The 10,448-nt window shown below is 49.2% G+C and overlaps 1 pseudogene; it reads right to left on the bottom strand.

The window, feature by feature from the left end:
* Window positions 1-291: 291 nt before the first annotated feature.
* LOC124030109 lies at window positions 292-9,084 on the bottom strand (annotated as a pseudogene).
* Between the last annotated feature and the right edge of the window lie 1,364 nt (window positions 9,085-10,448).

Below are 10,448 nucleotides of genomic sequence, written 5' to 3'. Positions count from 1 at the left end.
TAGATACATTCACTCCATAGAGCAGCAGGCTGGACAGCCACCAATTCAGCTTTTAAAGGCATTTTCCTCTACGTCCACAGATATCACATTTACGGTCATCTCTGCAGATGGTGACTCATTCAGAAATGGCCTGTAAAATGTGTGCTATAATACGGAATGGATCGAGTCCCAGCCTTAAATGGTTGCATAAAACATCTGTTTACACGAGACATCCAGCTCGACCGTGTGCCTGACTACAGGACGCATTACGCATGTTAGCACCAGGTATAAACGGGTCTCTAGAGGTCAATCCACAGGGTTCAGTAAATGGGTTTTATTCACAATACATCAGTATCATACTTTACAATCTGAGTATTAGACGCGCTCTTTCTTCGATGTCAGCCTTTGTTAACAGGTACAAAAAAAAATTGGATGGATAACTAATAATATTGGATGGATAACTAATAATATTGGATGGATAACTAATAATATTGGATGGATAACTTGGGCACCGAATTAAGACATTTGTCAAATTCCACACAGATGGTAATATACAATCTCGTACATCTTTCTCCCAGCAACACATCTAATTGTAAAATAAGTCTTTACAGTCAGTTTGAATACTATTCTCTGAAGGACAGGAATCTATGGCTCTAATATTGGGATTGCCAACCATCATATCTGAGGAATAGCTGGGAGGAAAATATCACGTAACAAACAAAATGGTACAAAAACAATTAGGAACCTGAATTAAGATGACAAACTAAAATAGGAAGAAAAAAAGAGGGCCAACAGTAACAATTGTATTGAACGGTCATCTAGTAATCTGCACGTCATGGACATGTGTACAATCATTACACCAGTCCCAATGTCAATACGACTTTACAAAGCCCTAACCCATTCTTCAGATCTGGGGTTTCCACTCTGCTCATGGAACAGTCTGATAAATATCTCGTCATCACACACAACATGAGTCAACACTGCTGGAGAGTCTGAGAAACACACACATCCACAGCTTGAGTCGTGTCCGTCTACTCCATTATCAGGTCTCTGAGCAGGCAGAAGCCTCCCTGCTCTCCTCCAACAGTCCGTTGGTATTGAAGGGACTTTTCTGGGGTACAGATGGACAGGCCTGAATGTGGAAAGGCCACCAGAGCCGTGTGTTGTTGATGGGGGTAGTATCTGCAGCATGTAGAGCCAGGTCACGTGTCTATGCAGGGCCTACAGTGACCTGACCAGTAGGACAGTTGGTTGGGGAGATGGGGAGTTAAACCAGGCAGTGACTGTAGTGTATAGGGCCTACAGTTGACGGCCGTGACGTCTCAGTGTTTCTCCAGCGCTCTGGTCAGCAGGTTGTTAAGGCGGGCGATCATGGGTCGGGGGTCGTCGTTGAGGCCCGCTGCGATCATGGCGTTGTCGTAGATCTTGAGGTCAAGGATCAGAAGGGGTTAGAGACACATGCAAGACTGGTCTAATACCACAGTCTCAAGGCTTCATCTTAGTTTGACATCTAGGAGTCCGAACACAACAGGTATGAGAATGAAACTGACACAAATAAGAGTAAAACAGATTGCCATTAAGCTCAGAGAACTATGAATGTCCCGAAGAGCGCCATTTCCAGAGAATCTAACTACCATGTTTTTCAAGTGCTGATAGTGTTTGTGTCTCAACCAGTGTTGAGGGTAAATTCCATTTCAATTCAGTACAATTCAGGAAGTAAACTGAAAATTACACTGTAAATGGAATGGGCCCAAACCCTGGTCCCAGCTTGATATGACTTCAGACCCCAAAGTGTAGGGAGTGTGATCCAGGATCGTGTGATCCAGGATCGTGTGATCCAGGATCGTGTGATCCAGGATCGTGTGATCCAGGATCGTGTGATATCGCGTGATCCAGGATCGCGTGATCCAGGATCGTGTACTCTACCTGCTCCAGCAGCAGTTGTGCGAGTGCAGAGTCGGACTCCTTCAGTGAGTGCATCTTCTTGATGAGGTCATGACTACAGAGGAAAGGGAGAGCAGAAGACAAGCACAAATCAACACACTACTATTTTGACATTGAATACTGCGTTGCTGGGAAGGGCTGACAAGTTAAGCATTTCACTTGTGCATGTGACAAATAAAACTTGAAACTTATGGATTTGCACATATAAAATGCATCGATTTAGAGATCCCTCTCCCCTCCATCCCTCCATTCCCACTCCTGTACCCAGCGTTGATCTCCAGGGTGGGCTGCAGTATCTGGGCCCTCTCCTCTGTGCTGCGGGCCATCTGCTGGGTACGCAGGAAGTGGCGTGCGGCACCCATCTCCAGCACCGTGATCATGGCTGGGTGGGTATCCAGACGAGGAGTCACCTGGAGGTCAGGGGGTCAAAGGTGAAGAATGAGCAGTCACAGACAAACAAAGGAAACCTTACAAATGGACTGATTCTTACATACAGTACCAAAGTCCAGTTAGCCAGTAGTTACTGTATATATAGGCTGGATCAAATCAGTCACACAAGACCACAGAAGAGGCCCTGGACCGTTCCCCACTGGGTTATAGTGATCAGGGTAATGGAACTAGTGTAGATAGTGATGGTAGGGTAACAGTACCTTGATGTTGGTGACTAGTGTAGATAGTGATGGTAGGGTAACAGTACCTTGATGTTGGTGACTAGTGTAGATAGTGATGGTAGGGTAACAGTACCTTGATGTTGAATAGTGTAGATAGTGATGGTAGGGTAACAGTACCTTGATGTTGAATAGTGTAGATAGTGATGGTAGGGTAACAGTACCTTGATGTTGAATAGTGTAGATAGTGATGGTAGGGTAACAGTACCTTAATGTTGGTGACTAGTGTAGATAGTGATGGTAGGGTAACAGTACCTTGATGTTGGTGCCTAGTGTAGATAGTGATGGTAGGGTAACAGTACCTTGATGTTGGTGCCTAGTGTAGATAGTGATGGTAGGGTACCAGTACCTTGATGTTGGTGACTAGTGTAGATAGTGATGGTAGGGTAACAGTACCTTGATGTTGGTGCCTAGTGTAGATAGTGATGGTAGGGTACCAGTACCTTGATGTTGGTGACTAGTGTAGATAGTGATGGTAGGGTAACAGTACCTTGATGTTGGTGACTAGTGTAGATAGTGATGGTAGGGTAACAGTACCTTGATGTTGGTGACTAGTGTAGATAGTGATGGTAGGGTAACAGTACCTTGATGTTGGTGACTAGTGTAGATAGTGATGGTAGGGTAACAGTACCTTGATGTTGGTGCCTAGTGTAGATAGTGATGGTAGGGTAACAGTACCTTGATGTTGGTGACTAGTGTAGATAGTGATGGTAGGGTAACAGTACCTTGATGTTGGTGACTAGTGTAGATAGTGATGGTAGGGTAACAGTACCTTGATGTTGGTGACTCTGTTTCCCAGATTGTTTCTCATCCAGGAGATCAGGTCCTCAGCCTGCTCCTCTGTCAGACGCTCAGAGGCTATAGACACAGGAGAGAACACACAGAGATTTAGAGTACTTCATATTGCTGTCTGAAGCTAGGTTAACCCTAGATTAGCTCTAGGGTTATACAGGCAACACCAGTCTTCCATTAGCCAGGATTCCATCCAATTGGCGACAGAATCTGCATAAAAACCTGCGCATTTGTCCACCAGAGATGTTTTCATCAGTCACATGTAGGGATAAAAGGCGGTGTGTGATGATGTAATGTACATAAATACCTTTTGCATTTTTTTACTGAATAAAAATACAAAGTTAAAATGGGTTTCTATTGTCAACAGTACTGATGGTTTTCTCACAACATGTTAAATAGAGAGCGGTCCACTCTGGTGTTGGCAGGGCGCTCCAGTCAACAGCTGGCAGATACAGTGCTGGTGGTGTAGCCTACATGACATTATTACGGGCAAAATAGCTAAATTACTTTTTTTTGTACCGCCAAACAGCAGCCAAGTGTCGATCAACATGTCACCAGAATCAGACCCGGGAGATTTATTGGAAAGGAGCATCAAGATCACTGTGCACTTTCACCCTGTGAAGTTCACCCCATCTGAAACCTGAACTGAGGGCTTTCCCCAGTCCTAGTGAAGTTCTCTCATAACCTCCATCTGAAGCCTAATGAACTGAGGGCTTCCCAGTCCTAGTGAAGTTCTTTGGTAACCTCCATCTGAAGCCTAATGAACTGTGGGCTTTCCCAGTCCTAGCAGTTCTTCATAACCTCCACCTGAAGCCTAATGAACTGAGGGCTTTCCTGCAGTCCTAGTGAAGTTCTTCATAACCTCCATCTGAAACCTAATGAACTGAGGGCTTTCCCCAGTCCTAGTGAAGTTCTTCAAGCAACCTCCACCTGAAGTTCTTCATAACCTCCATCTGAAACCTAATGAACTGAGGGCTTTCCCCAGTCCTAGTGAAGTTCTTCATAACCTCCACCTGAAGCCTAATGAACTGAGGGCTTTCCCCAGTCCTAGTGAAGTTCTTCATAACCTCCATCTGAAGCCTAATGAACTGAGGGCTTTCCCCAGTCCTAGTGAAGTTCTTCATAACCTCCACCTGAAACCTAATGAACTGAGGGCTTTCCCCAGTCCTAGTGAAGTTCTTCATAACCTCCATCTGAAGCCTAATGAACTGAGGGCTTTCCCCAGTCCTAGTGAAGTTCTTCATAACCTCCACCTGAAACCTAATGAACTGAGGGCTTTCCCCAGTCCTAGTGAAGTTCTTCATAACCTCCATCTGAAGCCTAATGAACTGAGGGCTTTCCCCAGTCCTAGTGAAGTTCTTCATAACCTCCATCTGAAGCCTAATGAACTGAGGGCTTTCCCCAGTCCTAGTGAAGTTCTTCATAACCTCCATCTGAAGCCTAATGAACTGAGGGCTTTCCCCTGTCCTAGTGAAGTTCTTCATAACCTCCATCTGTTTCCCTCAGGCCTGCCATTACATGTTTTATCCGACGAACTTCACTCGCATTAACAGGTTGGATGGAAAGCTGGTTATTGACATCCATGATCAGGTGAAAATGTGACATGAGTGGAAGCAGGGATTTCCCCTGGAATGTAAATTCCCGCAGCATTCAGTGACATGGTCAGAGAGAGATGGGTCTTACCAGGCTTGCTGTCCTGATACTTCTCCTCCTTGTAGTGGTCCACCACAATGTCTGTTTCCACAGAGATCAGCTTCTTCTTGTCAAACTCTCTGAGGTGCAGGAGGGTGAGCTCGTCAAACTGCTCATAGCAGAACAGCACCTGGAGACGAAGAAAAGGAGAGAAAGAAAACAGACTGACAACAACTAGAGGGAGTAATGATGAAATCCTGCCCACCACTGATGAAGTAACAGACATTATGCTCCACCATCACTTCTGTCTTATATTCCCATCTGAAAACTAGCCTGGTCCCAGATCTGTGGTCGTTGTTTGACATGACAATGCTCATAGGAGTTAGCAAGACAGCCAACAGAACTGGTAGCAGGCTATCTGACAACAACTCACCTCCATGTCTTTCTGCTTCATGGCCTCAAAGCAGGGGGAGGTTCAGCTTAGTGGCCGGTTTGGGTACAGGTAGTAGATGTTACGTGTCCTGCTTCATACGGAGCCAAGATTCCTTCAGGTTGGTCTGCTGTCTGCTGGTAGCACTGTACACTCAAACCTCAACAGCTTGCCATGTCCTCCTGTACAAAGACAGCGAGAGAGACAGAGTGGATAATGAGTGTGGGACATGACTGACATAATTCACATTTCTGATTCCTAAGACATGATCCTCTTGCTCCCTTCCCCAAAAAACCTACAGACATACCATTTTTCTATTCTTCACACCTCCATTCCTCCACCCCAGCTCTCCCCTGTCCCAGCCCCCCAGCCTCACCCTGACGTCCTGCTCTCCCCTGTCCCAGTCTCACCCTGATGTCCTGCTCTCCCCTGTCCCAGCCCCCCAGTCTCACCCTGACGTCCTGCTCTCCCCTGTCCCAGCCCCCCAGTCTCACCCTGACGTCCTGCTCTCCCCTGTCCCAGCCCCCAGTCTCACCCTGATGTCCTGCTCTCCCCTGTCCCAGCCCCCCAGTCTCACCCTGACGTCCTGCTCTCCCCTGTCCCAGCCCCCAGTCTCACCCTGACGCCCTGCTCTCCCCTGTCCCAGTCTCACCCTGACGTCCTGCTCTCCCCTGTCCCAGCCCCCCAGTCTCACCCTGACGTCCTGCTCTCCCCTGTCCCAGTCTCACCCTGACGTCCTGCTCTCCCCTGTCCCAGCCCCAGTCTCACCTGACGTCCTGCTCTCCCCTGTCCCAGCCCCCAGTCTCACCCTGACGTCCTGCTCTCCTGTCCTAGCCCCCAGTCTCACCCTGACGTCCTGCTCTCCCTGTCCCAGCCCCCAGTCTCACCCTGACGTCTGCTCTCCCCTGTCCTAGCCCCCAGTCTCACCCTGACGTCCTGCTTCTGTCCCAGCGTCCTGCTCTCCCCCTGTCCCAGCCCCCAGTCTCACCCTGACGTCCTGCTCTCCCCCTGTCCCAGCCCCCAGTCTCACCCTGACGTCCTGCTCTCCTGTCCCAGCCCCCAGTCTCACCCTGACGTCCTGCTCTCCCCTGTCCCAGCCCCCAGTCTCACCCTGACGTCCTGCTCTCCCCTGTCCCAGCCCCCCAGTCTCACCCTGGACGTCCTGCTCTCCCTGTCCCAGCCCCCCAGTCTCACCCTGACGTCCTGCTCCTGCGTGGTGACGATACCCTCCTGATGAACAGGCCATAGTCCTCAAAGAACTTGGCGTATTCTCAGGTTCAGCTTCTACTCTGGTCCATCAGGAACTTGATGATACGCTGCTGTAGAACGTCCCTCAGCTTCCTGTAGAGAGAGAGAGATGGAAAGCATGACAGGGAGAAAAACGGGAGATCATGAGAGAATAAAAGGGAGTGAAAGAGCCGTGGATGTAAGGGAGAAGGAGTAGAAAGACACTGTATTAAAAGAGGGGTGATGTGTACAACAGACTTGACATAGCAGTGTCATTGTCTGGAAAGAGCTGATGTTGTAGGGCTCCAGTCTCACCCTGGATGAGGGTGCTCTCCTGCAGCAGCTCTCTGCTCAGGTTCAATGGGATATCCTCACTGTCCACCACACCTGTATACACAAATACACACACACTGTTATACTGTAACACAAGCATTTATAATCAACAAAGGATCCGGAAAGAGAGACAAGGAAACACACAGAGGGCAGATGAAGGGGAGACATTAAGATGGGCACAGCTGAGGAGGTACTGAGTAAAGACTGACCTCTATGGAAGCGTAGCCACTTGGGCAGGATTTCAGTGGCCTTGGTCTGGATGTGGAGATCTCCTTCCTGCTGTACAGAGCCACACTGGAGCCCATCTCTGCTCACGTCAAACATGGACGGCTTCTGCTCACACATTGACACACAGTAATATTACAGGCAGTCGTGGGATATACCGGGACGTCAACATTTACAACTGTCACAGAGCCTTGACCTCAGAAAGATCTCATTTAACATCACTTATTAGTTTCTCTTTTCCTCAACAAGTATCTTTGCTCCCTTCCTCTCCCCAGTCATACCCTTGGTGCCCCCTACCCCTCAGTGCCCCCTAACCCTCCATCCCCAGCCCTCTGCTCCCAACCCCAAGACCCCCCCCCCCTCTCCTCACCACATCTGGGACGTAGAAGATGGAGCGGATGTTGACGGGCGTCAGCGGGTAGTGCAGTGTGTAACGGGGCTTGTCGTACGACTGAGCCACGTAACGGTAGAACTCCTCGTGCTGCCACTCACTGATGGACTTGGGTTCCATCATCCACAGGGCCTGGGAGGGACGTTAATATACCGGATGGATACACTGTTACACACAGAGCAGGCAGGTACACACTCACTGATGGACCTGGGTTCCATCATCCACAGGGCCTGGGAGGGACGTTAATATACCGGATGGATACACTGTTACACACAGAGCAGGCAGGCACACACACACACACACTGCACAGACAGCCAGGCACACACTACAAAATAGGACTAATAACTGGGAATCAGTCCAACAAGTTTTCAGAACCAATAAGTTGTCAGGGCCAATTAATGTATCAATCAGTTTGTCTCTTGACTTTGTTTCCAGATAAGTTGATTCCCTCTATTAGAATCCATGTGGACGCCACTTAATCGATAAGTCCAGCAAGTCAACTAATCCTCACCAACAACCCCATGAAGGACATGAAGCCGTAACAATCAGAGTGGTCCATCTCAGCCCTGTAAGAAGTGGATAGAACCAGAAGAGTGGGCCAGGTGCTCACCTGGAGAGTGTTGAGTGGTCGTCCATTCAGGAAGACGGGAAACTGACAAAGTTGCTGTATTTGGTCACCACCTCTGCAACAACATATGACATCTGTTAGTCCTGCCTGGACAAGCAGCAAGCCTCCAAGCCTGACACAGACTCTGACATGAATCTTACAGGAACGATTATGCATGTGGAATGTCTACTATATATGTGGAATGTCTATAAAAGACAGAACAGTTATCAAGGGGTCTAGTATGGTCCATACCTTTGACTCTGTCCTCAGCAGAGAACTCCTTGCAGTCATCCTTGAGGTGCAGCACTATCTTAGTGCCTGGTCTGACCCCACTTGCCTCAGCTATCTCAAACACTCCAGACCTGGGGAGCACAGAGATCACACACTGTGGTCTATATCTTTACATCAAACACTCCAGACCTGGGGAGCACAGAGATCACACACTGTGGTCTATATCTTTACATCAAACACTCCAGACCTGGGAGCACAGAGATCACACACTGTGGTCTATATCTTTTACATCAAACACTCCAGACCTGGAGAGCACAGAGATCACACACTGTGGTCTATATCTTTACATCAAACACTCCAGACCTGGGGAGCACAGAGATCACACACTGTGGTCTATATCTTTTACATCAAACACTCCAGACCTGGAGAGCACAGAGATCACACACTGTGGTCTATATCTTTTACATCAAACACTCCAGACCTGGAGAGCACAGAGATCACACACTGTGGTCTATATGTTTTACATCAAACACTCCAGACTTGGGGAGCACAGAGATCACACACTGTGGTCCATATCTTTTACATGAAACATATTCAAATGTGTTACTAAAACATACCTCACCATCACGCCCTATTCTCGCACAATCCATCGACATACCTGTCACCTCTCCATCCTTCTCTCTCCCTCTCCATCCTTCCTTCTCTCCCTCTCCATCCTTCCTCTCTCTCCCTCTCCATCCTTCTCTCTCCCTCTCCATCCTTCTCTCTCCCTCTCCATCCTTCTCTCTCCCTCTCCATCCTTCTCTCTCCCTCTCCATCCTTCTCTCTCCCTCTCCATCCTTCTCTCTCCCTCTCCATCCTTCTCTCTCCCTCTCCATCCTTCTCCTCTCCATCCTTCTCTCCCCTCTCCATCCTTCTCCTCTCCATCCTTCTCTCTCCCTCTCCATCCTTCTCTCTCCCTCTCCATCCTTCTCTCTCCCTCTCCATCCTTCTCCTCCTTCTCTCTCCATCCATCCTTCCCTCTCCATCCATCCTTCCCTCTCCATCCATCCTTCCCTCTCCATCCTTCTCTCATCCATCCTTCCCTCTCCATCCATCCTTCCCTCTCCCTCTCCATCCATCCTTCCCTCTCCATCCATCCTTCCCTCTCCCTCTCCATCCATCCTTCCCCCTCTCCATCCCTTCCCTCTCCCTCTCCATCCATCCTTCCCTCTCCATCCATCCTTCCCTCTCCATCCATCCTCTCCCTCTCCATCCATCCTTCCCTCTCCATCCATCCTTCCCTCTCCCTCTCCATCCTTCCCTCTCCCTCTCCATCCTTCCCTCTCCCTCTCCATCCTTCCCTCTCCCTCTCCATCCTTCCCTCTCCCTCTCCCATCCTTCCTCTCCCTCTCCATCCTTCCCTCTCCCTCTCCATCCTTCCCTCTCCCTCTCCATCCTTCCCTCTCCCTCTCCATCCTTCCCTCTCCCTCTCCATCCTTCCCTCTCCATCCTTCCCTCTCCTCTCCATCCTTCCTCTCCTCTCCATCCTTCCTCTCCCTCTCCATCCTTCCTCTCCCTCTCCTTCCTTCCCTCTCCATCCTTCCCTCCATCCTTCCCTCTCCCTCTCCATCCTTCCCTCTCTCCATCTCCATCTCCCTTCCATCCTTCTCCCTCTCCATCCTTCCTCTCCTCTCCATCCTTCCCTCTCCCCTCTCCATCCTTCCCTCTCCCTCTCCATCCTTCCCTCTCCCTCTCCATCCTTCCTCTCCCTCTCCATCCTTCCCTCTCCCTCTCCATCCTTCTCTCCCTCTCCATCCTTCTCTCTCCCTCTCCATCCTTCTCTCTCCCTCTCCATCCTTCTCTAAAAATAATAAGGTCATCCCTCTCCATCCTTCTCTCTCCTCTCCATCCTTCTCTCTCCTCTCTCCATCCTTCTCTCTCCCTCCCATCCTTCTCTCTCCCTCTCCATCCTTCTCTCCTCTCCATCCTTCTCTCTCCCTCTCCATC

This window comes from Oncorhynchus gorbuscha, unplaced genomic scaffold (genome assembly GCF_021184085.1).
Source record: "Oncorhynchus gorbuscha isolate QuinsamMale2020 ecotype Even-year unplaced genomic scaffold, OgorEven_v1.0 Un_scaffold_9253, whole genome shotgun sequence".
Taxonomy (NCBI): domain Eukaryota; kingdom Metazoa; phylum Chordata; class Actinopteri; order Salmoniformes; family Salmonidae; genus Oncorhynchus; species Oncorhynchus gorbuscha.
The sequence above is the reverse complement of the archived record's forward strand: the minus strand, read 5'-3'. Positions and strand labels throughout refer to the sequence as shown.